The sequence below is a fragment of the Spea bombifrons genome, chromosome 8, assembly GCF_027358695.1.
Source record: "Spea bombifrons isolate aSpeBom1 chromosome 8, aSpeBom1.2.pri, whole genome shotgun sequence".
Classification (NCBI taxonomy): Eukaryota; Metazoa; Chordata; class Amphibia; order Anura; family Pelobatidae; genus Spea; species Spea bombifrons.
In genome coordinates this window covers 40,552,393-40,562,601 of record NC_071094.1, presented here as the reverse complement: position 1 = coordinate 40,562,601, position 10,209 = coordinate 40,552,393, and the positions used below count along the sequence as shown (strand labels likewise).

General features: G+C 38.8%; 1 long non-coding RNA gene across 1 annotated transcript; it reads right to left on the bottom strand.

Moving 5' to 3' along the window:
• Positions 1-9,260: 9,260 nt before the first annotated feature.
• Positions 9,261-9,735, bottom strand: LOC128503408 (uncharacterized). Its single transcript, XR_008355241.1, has 2 exons — positions 9,664-9,735; positions 9,261-9,591 (listed from the first exon to the last, which is right to left on the bottom strand). It is a non-coding gene; the product is annotated as an uncharacterized LOC128503408 (long non-coding RNA).
• Between the last annotated feature and the right edge of the window lie 474 nt (positions 9,736-10,209).

The following is a 10,209-nucleotide window of genomic DNA, read 5'->3' as shown; positions in this document are numbered from 1 at the left end:
ATTTCATGGAAGGCTATGGACATTGAACAGTACTGGGAATAACGCTTCCACGCAAAAAAAAAAAAATGTGATATTATTTAGAATAGTTCATAGAGTAAAACAGAAAAATTTTAAAAAAAATACTTTAAAAAAAATGAGTCATATTTAATAATATTAGGCTATATATAATATAAAAATCCCTGCTTATGTGTTAAAAGAAACAATAAAATAAAAAAATACTGTATATTGATTATTTTCATCTTTAAACCCAGTTAAATGGATTTATTTAGTGTGTGGAACTGGTAAATGTAGAGTTTGGCAGAAGTAATAATTCCCGTCAGCTTCATGGCGATACGGAACACATACAGAATATAAAAATTAGATTTTTAGCACAGTTGGAAACAAGGCTGAATGTGAGCCACATTAGGAATACAGACACACATCAAATAAATAAATACTATTTGATTCATAACATTTTATTTCATTGAGTTGATTTGAGTTCGGGGTTAGTCGGTTGCACATGCGCAAAATATCCATCCCTGCATTTTTATTTTACACCTAATGATACCATTTCATTTTATTATTTTTTTAATATTTTTTTTTAAAAAATATATATATTTTTAAAATTGCTAAACTGTGGATATGAAAAGTTTAATCCTAATGAATTCCGTGATTTCCGCCCGATAACATTCATATCGGTGATCCACTGAGATTCTGTGCTTGGAATGCCGTCAGTAGCTAGTTATTGTTTCACAGCGTGTAAAACGATTAAAAATTTACCAAGAGTCATGAATACTATTTCACTGTCACTTCCTTTGATTAACCTTCACCTGACCTCTTTGCTCGAGGCTATGAATGTTTCTTTAGCTCTTCGTACGCCGTAACCTCGCATTTCCATAAAATGATAATAAGAGTGTTTTTTTTTTTTTTTTTACCAAGGACAGACTCATTTCGCTGTTTCCTCACCTAGACAGTTGGTAACCCGACCATTCGCGGAAAGCCTGAAGGCCCCGCAGGTACTGCATCTGCATACGACGTTCCAAGGACGCCTCTAGGACACACACACAAATTGTGTATACAGATTTTCCATGCGCAAGAATGAGGAAAGAAACATGCAAGATCCAGGGGAAGAACAGCCCGTGTCGGCATGTTGTCTATCAATTCCTAAAAATAGAGCTCTGTCTTTCTGGACGCGCTATAAAAAAAAGAGAATGCGGAATTGAACATTAATATCTTTTTAATTCATTCAGATAATCTTTGCTTTCATTCCTAATGTAATCACAACATTTACCTTATTGCATTATGTACATATATTACATATATAATGGCAGTACCATAATATGTTTTCTTTTGAGTGGCTATTTAATACTAAAATATTTTCTCTTATTTAATCACTGCCCCGCTTTAACCCCTTAATGACAAAGCCCATACATGGACGGGCTCAAAATGCATTGTTTTCAATGGGTTTTGGGACCGCCCATTGTCCTTGAGGGGTTAATACGGGTTGCTTAGGTTTTAAAGGGAGAATACAATGTCCCGTGCTGCCTCATCAATGAAGAATGCGTATTAAAGTACTTTGTAAGTATTTTAATATTCATTCTTCAACCTGTAAAAGGAAATAAGGGCACTTACATTTAGGAGAAGCTGCAGCTCCAGAGCTTCCCCCCTGTGTTGTCCTGTTTTTGTACTACTGATTGGCTACTTGAAGCAGCCAATCAGTGGCAGGGAAGTGTTGCCACTGAAATGAAAGTGAGCCCTTTCTGTGTATTTGCTGGAGCTGATCAGGTGAATGCAGGCAGCAGGATCCCTCCGTGTATTTGCAACGGGGGTCGCACAAAAACATTTAAAGGGACAATTTTAGGAGAATCCAGAATATTTTCCATCTATAAATATGTCAGCATAGCGAGAATCATCCCAGCGCAGAAAGTTCCCCTGAATATAACCAGGTCATTTTGATAGGATTTCCAAACAAAGTTACAAATTCTGGGAATTTGGGACAAAACATCGCAACGAGTTGTTTAATTTCTTCTGCTATTATTCTGCTATAGTTTCATGCCGGAAGCTGTTACATGAGATCAGACAGCAGAAAGCCGGCGATGCCGGCCTCTGCTGTCAGGGGGGAGTCCAGGCTTTCAAACGACAGCCTGATCTCCCGTGCAGCGGCAGGGATGTGTCCCTGCCGCTGCAAGAAGGGCTGGACGTACCGGTACGGCCACAGGGGATTCTTGGGATGCATTTTTTGGACGTACCGGTACTTCCATAGGGGATTGAAGGGGTTAAACCATCTAGTAATTAGACAATTTGTCTAATTCAGTCTCTTTTTAAAGTTGGGTTGAAGAACTCAACAAGTTTGCCAGGAAACACTCAAAATATCTTCTAACTTAACGCAAACTAGGAGCCGTATTTACATGACTTAGCAAAACATATTGCTGCGTTTTCAGCAGACTTGTTGTTCCATAAATCAGCCTTCTTGATTTTATTCACTTTCCACCTGTTCTTGTTATCGTTGCCAATAACGATCGGCTGTTACCATCAGCCAAGTGTTATGGTTGTCTAAAGGACGTTTTCTGGTAGCTTCAGCCAAAATACTTAAATGCCATTTATATTTACCCAAAATTGACGTTCAAAGTCTAAGATTTCAGATTTTTTAGATGAAATTCTCCCAATCTGGATATGCTGCAGAAAATGTGACAGAAGGCTGAGAAGAGAAGATATTGGAAGACCCCGGAACAATTTAACAAAATAATACATGCTGTAGGAAAAACAATGCTCACAGAAAGATAAATATATTAATTTGGGGGGGGTCAGTAATATTTTAAAATCATACTTTATTAACATGTAAAATAGGTATATTAAGGGTCATTTTAATATTAAAAATAATCACAGTATATTTTTATGATGTTGAATACCTAATCCCAATCCAAAAATATTTTTTTAATTACAATTTTGCATCCATATTTTTTTTCCCCAGAACACGTAATTACCATGTAACACATGATAGGCCGTTGCCATAGCGAATTTTTTAAAAAAAGCTTCTTTCTATATTATTATGTGATTAAACCTTCAAATGAAAGAATAAAATCAGTCTTTGCTCTTAGATTCAGGAGCCGTATGCCTATCCCATGGCATGTTTAAATTCCCTCACTGTATTAACTTCTACCACTTCTGCTGAAAAGCTGCTCCACTTACCTACCACCATCTCTGGATGGTAAACCTTACGTTAATTTGACGACTATACTTTTAATAAGCAAACGTAACATTTTTTTTTTATTTCTGTTCTATTGTAAAGTAGATTTTCTGTTTCTATAGAAATAGTAAGAATGTTACAGGTACACGGAAGGGTTCTACGGTGAGAAAATCCAGCTCTATAACATTCAAGGGAAACCCAGGCAGAAGAAGCCTTTTTAACTCTTTCAGCATTAGGATAACTTTGCTCATTCGCTATACTCTTAATGCTATGACAATGTTAAAGAACTGATGTGGGATAATTTAAAAAAAGATGGAGGGTAAATAAATATTCAGACACATGCTATAGAATAGGTTTCATCAGATTGTGAATGCTGAAGGGGTTAATGGTTATGTTACAGGTTACAGACTGTATTCGCTGGCAGTTATCTGATTAATTATCCTTTCATAGCTCTATTAAAAAGCAATTATGTATACAAGTGGTTATGTGCCATTTTAGAACCTGGGGAAAAAAGGCACGTTGATAAAGCGTTTATTGGCTGACGGCTTTTCTACCAACGTCATCTAAAATGTATTTCGGTGTTTTCAGTGTTATTTTATATTTTGCGGTATGTGTTGTTGCTAATGGGTGGAATACCCAAAGCTTCAAATCTCCTCCTAATTATGTAATCCTCACACGTTACTGGTGTTGTACACACGCACACACACACTCATCCTCTCTCTCACTCTCACTCACTCATTCTGATGACATTATATCCTGGCTGAAAGGATGACGGTGACATTTCATATCCAAATCAGGACACCTGTTTGTTGGGGGTGTGACAAGGGGTGGTGATGGGCGTGACAAGAGGTGGTTGATGGGTGTGGCAAGGGGTGGGGATGGGGGTGGAATAGGGTGGGAATGGGTGGTCAAACTGGTAGGGACAGATGCACGGCCATATGAGAGCTTCAATGGAAGTCTTACTGTGACAGCACAGACCTCCAATGAATTTACAGCCCCCTGACCTGGTCAGGGGTAATTCGAAAGTCTGCCCCAACTGACCCATGATCCTCTAGGCCCACAGAAGCAGGGCACCTACATGGGATAGTGCCTGAAAATTGTGACTGATTGCAAAACCTAGGACTATTGGGAGGTATGCACACTCCTCTTTAATGCTGGCATAGAAGAGATCCCGGCGGTGTTGCTCCCACTCCAGTGCGTGCTTCACCTGTATGCCCCGAAAGAACACACATGCGTCTTCCTAATACATTTTATTTCAAAGTGGTGTTTGCGAATCAATTAGATGAGTGGGTTTCTTTATTGAAAATCTTTCCACATCTAGTAACGTTTTTTTTTCACACAGGAATATGTATTGCCAGTGGCAGGTTTGGATGTTTTTTTTGATTTTAGAATAAAACTTATCAGATCACAAAAAAATATCCTTAAGGACAATAGTGTTTGTTTTCATGATGATCTGATTATTCTGCAAATCTCACCATATACACAAGAGCTAAAAAAAAAAAAAAAAATACACAAATAAAATGCATCTGAGTGAAGCCTGCACACTGCGTTCCCAGTCATGAGGGAAAAAAATGTATTACTAGTTAATGTATATCTTTGGCAAGGAGGAAAAAAGTTACAATAAGAGGCCATAATCTAAAGGTAGATGGTCGGAGGCTTAGATGGAATGTAACAAAGTTTTACTGAGAGGGTGGTAGATAAGTGGAACAGCCTCCTCACAAAGTGGCAGAGGTTAATACAGTGAAGGAATTTAAGTTTGCATGGAATCGGCATATGACTCCTGAATCTAAGACTGATTAAGGTTTAAATCTTAATGGGCTTAATATACATAATTAACCCATTCATGACAAAGCCTGTACATGAACGGGCTCACAATGCATGGTCCTTAATGGGTTTAAGAATTATTACATTTTTACTTAGAATTTTGACATCTTGTCATCCTGTGCCTATGTCATATTTGGACCATTTTTGAAGCCAGCCAATTCGGTTTACCCCATGAAACTTGACACCCCAGGGTATTTGAAAGTAATTCTACTACCAGCCTTTGTCACAGTGTACAAGCAGCTTCACTTACAGCGAGGTCACGTAAAAGTGAGACTCCCCTGTCCATAGACTTTAATTAGTCAGTGTGTCAGGCTGGGTGATTAAGACTGAGCTATTCAATTGTTTTCTCACATGTAGTATTATAAGGAGTAAGGGTGTTTGTCTAGTAGATTGGGCTCAGATAACAGAACAAGTACTTATACAGATGGCAAATCTGAAGCTGCCTGAATACATTACTTGGTGGAGTTCCCTTTAACCCCTTCTTTTTCTATCAGTTGTCATGAAGCGATACTGTCTCGATAAGGCTGGAGAGCTGTACTGCCTATAGGCAGTCATTTGCTGCTACAGAGTTTCTGCTTGGTTCATAGCTCATCAGTTGCACCTCATCAGAACCACACAGGTTATCAGGGTCTGTGCACAACTATTCTAATTGAAAATGTACAGCCCCCACCAAGCTTTGGATGAAAAATGCTTTTACCCCAAGTTTTATCTAATTAAGTGCCCTTGATGCCTATTCAAAAGAGCTCTGTGGGGCGTAACGTTGTAGCACTCGCGTATTCTGATCAGAAGATTCATTACACTTTTTCTCCCTCCTTACAGGTACTGATACCCCTTAATTATCAGCGTTCATCACAGACAATCTTTGGAGACCACTTCTAAAGCCTTTACTGCGCAGGCTGACAGCTATTTATGCAGCACTTTTTCCATGGAGAAAACAAGTCAGAAACACATTCGTTTTCCTTTACCATTCATGTCCTTTAAAGTCTTCATTGCTTGAAATCATAGCCCCAACTCGCAATGTCAACATAAATAGCTTAATGCATTGTGTGTATAATGCCATATATATTTCATGACATACACTTTGAGATCATCCCAGCCTTTGTGATACTCATTTTTTTGATGTTCTTGTAGGGAAATTAATGAAATACCGAAAAGTTCATCTCTTATTTTATTCACAAGCAATAAAAATGTAGATATTAGGCAATACTACGATGAGTGATAATGTTGATCTCTCACTGTGCAATTAAACGGTTTGATTAACCAGCGGCGGATGGGGTGTCACAGGCTGGATATTCCTGGCCGCACGCATAACGTTGTAGTATACGGACGGGGATTCCCAGCCGCCTGCCCCACTTGCGCTGTCAGCATACCTGGGAAGTCTCCGGGTTTCTAATCATTTCTCTGGGGGAAGGAACTACTCCAGCGTTGGAATGGATTATGATATGGGTCGGTATGATTATGGTCAGGGGCAGCTCCACTCTTACACATACATATACACACACACTCTAACATCTTACACATACATACACACACATGCAGCCACTCTAACACCATACACTTACACATATACACATACATACATACATACATAGTTCCACTAACACCATCTTCGTAATATAACAATATGGTTGGTATAAAATTATTACATACATTAAGTATGCGGTGACATCATTTTTGATGGGTTTCAGGGTGACCCATTCCTGAAAGTTCCCAGGTATGGTCATCAGCCAACCCCATGTGGAAATCCATCGCTTTCTACACTACCAACACTCACAGGCATGGCGGACACCCTTTGTGGGTCGCCACGGTGAAGAATTATTGAAATGTCATTGTAAATTGTCGTGTATATACTGTATAAAAGCAAATTCATAATAACAGACAAGAGTCTCCAAATTCAATTTCAGGTAGGTCCCAAAAGGCAACAAAATAAACCATTTAATAGCTGAAGGAAGTCTATATTCTGAAACCGTAAAACGCGTTCCCGGGGGAGGCATTTGCTATGTTGCATTATTCTGTAAGGATTGATGATTTCGCAGGATATCCACAAATCTGCAGAAATTCCAACATAAACTATTTGATTTATTTTTGCCAACCCCACAAATTATCTCTCTAGACAAATTTATTGACTACTTAAAGTTCGGCATTCAAATCAGTTCTGTGAGCGCTGCGCCCGGGTGGTAATTTATGTTTATAAAGGTATTTTCGGGGGCTTGAAAATACTTTTTTGCATTTCGTACAAATCATAAATGTTTAGTTTTTTAGAGTACATTACTGGCAGCGTCTAAGCAATGCTAATTTCCTAAAGTACATTTTGTTCACAGAAACTTTGGGATAAATGTATGTATATATATATAAATAAGAAGTGATAGCGGGATAGTCATCCATCAGCAACCATTGCTAGGATGCACTCGTTTTGAGTGTTTCCTCTTTGAGTGTTCAAGGTCAGTAGGAATATCAAGATAAATTGTGACTGCCATACCTGCCGACAAGCATGGGCTTTCCCCGGCAGTCCCTGGCGGCGGCGGCCCACTCTTTAAATAATCTTTTGATGGCGGGTATCACCTGCTGAGGAATGATTCTCCCTTACGGTAGGGATAGCACCAGGTTCAGCGGGCCCCGGATTATGTGGCCCCCAGCAGTGGTACCCCTCCCCCAGTAAGAATACAGGGTAATGTAGGCATATGTTTGTACCGCAGCTTGTCGGGGACGTTGCAGCCGTGGAACGTCACGGGCATATTTATGCTTCTTCATGCGACGCTGGAACGTCCGGCTTTATTTATGGCTGTAATATGCGCCGTCCTGCGTGACGGATGTATGCATGTCGCCTGCGAGTGCATGCGTATATGCAAAGCAGATATGCGATAAGTGCATTTGATTTATTGCAGCGGCTGCGCGTGTATCCTCGGCTGGAGAAAGTAATTTAGACCGGGGCTGTGGAGCCGCTTATCTGCTCTCTCGTTTTTATTGAGCTTTGATATTAGATTATCAGATCACTGGTTTAATATAGCAACGCAGACTACACAACTCTTACACTGTATATTACAAGCGTACTAAGAGCCCCCCGCTCTGCATACGCAGTATAGACAAGGAAAGAATTAATTCGTTCATTCGTTCATTTAACGGCAGATAAGACCCGTTATCAGCCGTTGGTCTCGTCTTAGATTATAGAGACATATGCCGATCCCATGCATGTTTGAAATCCCTCACGTATTAACCTCTACCACTTTTGCTGGGAGGCTATTCCATGTATCTACTGCCCTCTCTGTAAAATAAAGCTTCCATACATTAGATCTCAGCCTCTTTCCCGTTCTTAACAATAACAGCATCAAACGCCACTTCTTTCTTTGGGAGGAGCTATTTGGTCGCACCCCAAATACCAATAAAAGATTGGGTGGGCGGGGCTAAACATGTCTCCTCCTCCTCTACAGAAAGAGGAGAGTGACCCGGAGACTCCCAGCCGATCCCGGATTATACGGCTGGATGTCTTTCTCAATCACATAAATCCCTAAAAATAGCTAACGAGGTCACATAAAAAGCCCGGAAAAAAATGTCTGCCCCTCGGTCTACACCCCTTAAAACAAAACCGTTTCTCCTCCGCCGTTATATATATATAGTTGAGAGGTATGTATCTGCAGTCATCAGCGGTCATCTGATTTCCCCCCTCAAAAACCCCTAAAAAACAAAACAATGCATTTTCTTCTCTATCATATTTTTATTGGGTTATTTAAATCTTAACAGCTTGTAATATATACTTAGATTTTTACATTGTATTATATATGTCTTAATGTAACCCCTGCTAACCCGCTTACCTCCCTCGGAGACCTCCCTTCATCTTTCTACATAGGCTGCAAGGTGTGCGCTCCAGTATGTAAGCGGTTAACCCATAAATGTTCAAAGGGTTAAAAAAAAAAAAAAAACACCTGGATTAACGTGTACGGCAAGGTCACATGAGAATATATATTTTTTAACTGTTTCACAGCTGGAGTGGAAACCTTAGAGGCAACAAAAGGCCGGACAGAGGTCCGTTTCCCCGTCCGATTTTGCAGGTTTACAGCCAGATATCATAAAATTAGCAGACGGTGTTACTGGAAGCCGAACAATTGTCAGGAATTCATGATTTGGTTTCAAAGTTAGTTTATCATAAATCTGCCCTCTGACACATAATAACCAGTAGCATTTTGAAGGTTATTGGATCCCAAGTTCAACAGTGTAGGTGACTGGCGTTGTGAGCTGCATGTTAATAAGCCCCGGGGGAAATCAGGCTTTAGGATTCGGGGGTGAAAAAGGCTTTTTATTCAAATGGTAAAATATATTCAGAAGTTTGTTGTTTGTCAAACAAGGGAATCAGATAATTCACAGCTATCCAAATGAAATGCTTGCTGCATTCGGCATATAGCTCATTGACAAATCGCCCCATAGCACTTTTTTGTTCTTTTTTTTTCTTTTTCTCTATTATTTTCCTTTTTTTTGTCACCAAAAAAGTAAACGTGCTTCTTATTACACAGTGCATATTTTTTATTAGAATTCCAATTTAGAATTCTGAGCCATTTATTTCTGATGCATAGTTCTTTAAAAACTCTTTTGAGTTTGATTTAAAAAATCTATTTTTTAAGAGCATATGTTTAAAGGGGCAATATGGGAAAAAAAAGATGCTTATTACTCATATGCCTCACTGTATTTTTTATAATGTTTAAATTGGAATTTTTTTCTTTGAGATAGATCGTTGTTTTTATATGTTTTTTTGGGTGTAACTGGGCATATTTTACTTTTAAAGGGAAAGTCCCATTATTATTATTTTTTTTTTCGATTGAGAATGAAATACTTTGTGTAATAAAGGTCCAGGGTGTTATATTGAGGAAAAGTATGTTTTTTTATTTTTGGAAAAACCTATTTCATCTGCAGATCTGGGGGTCCGCATTAATGATCATGTGATACTTGGATGTTGCAGCCTGTTGGCGACCTGCAAATGCTTTATGGCTGAGCTGATGAAGTCTTTGTTGAGTCCTTTCCCGTCGGTTTTATTTGCCAGAGGATTTCATCTAGGAAGCAACAGATTAATTATTAATTATTAATTGTTATTTAATACTGCAGAATCAGATAGAGAGAAACCTTACTGATATGTGCTGCGCATTTTACATAAAAAAACATAAAACATGCATAAAACACTTCATAAATATAGAAAAAGTAAATTGTGCGATATTAATAAAATGTGTTAGGTT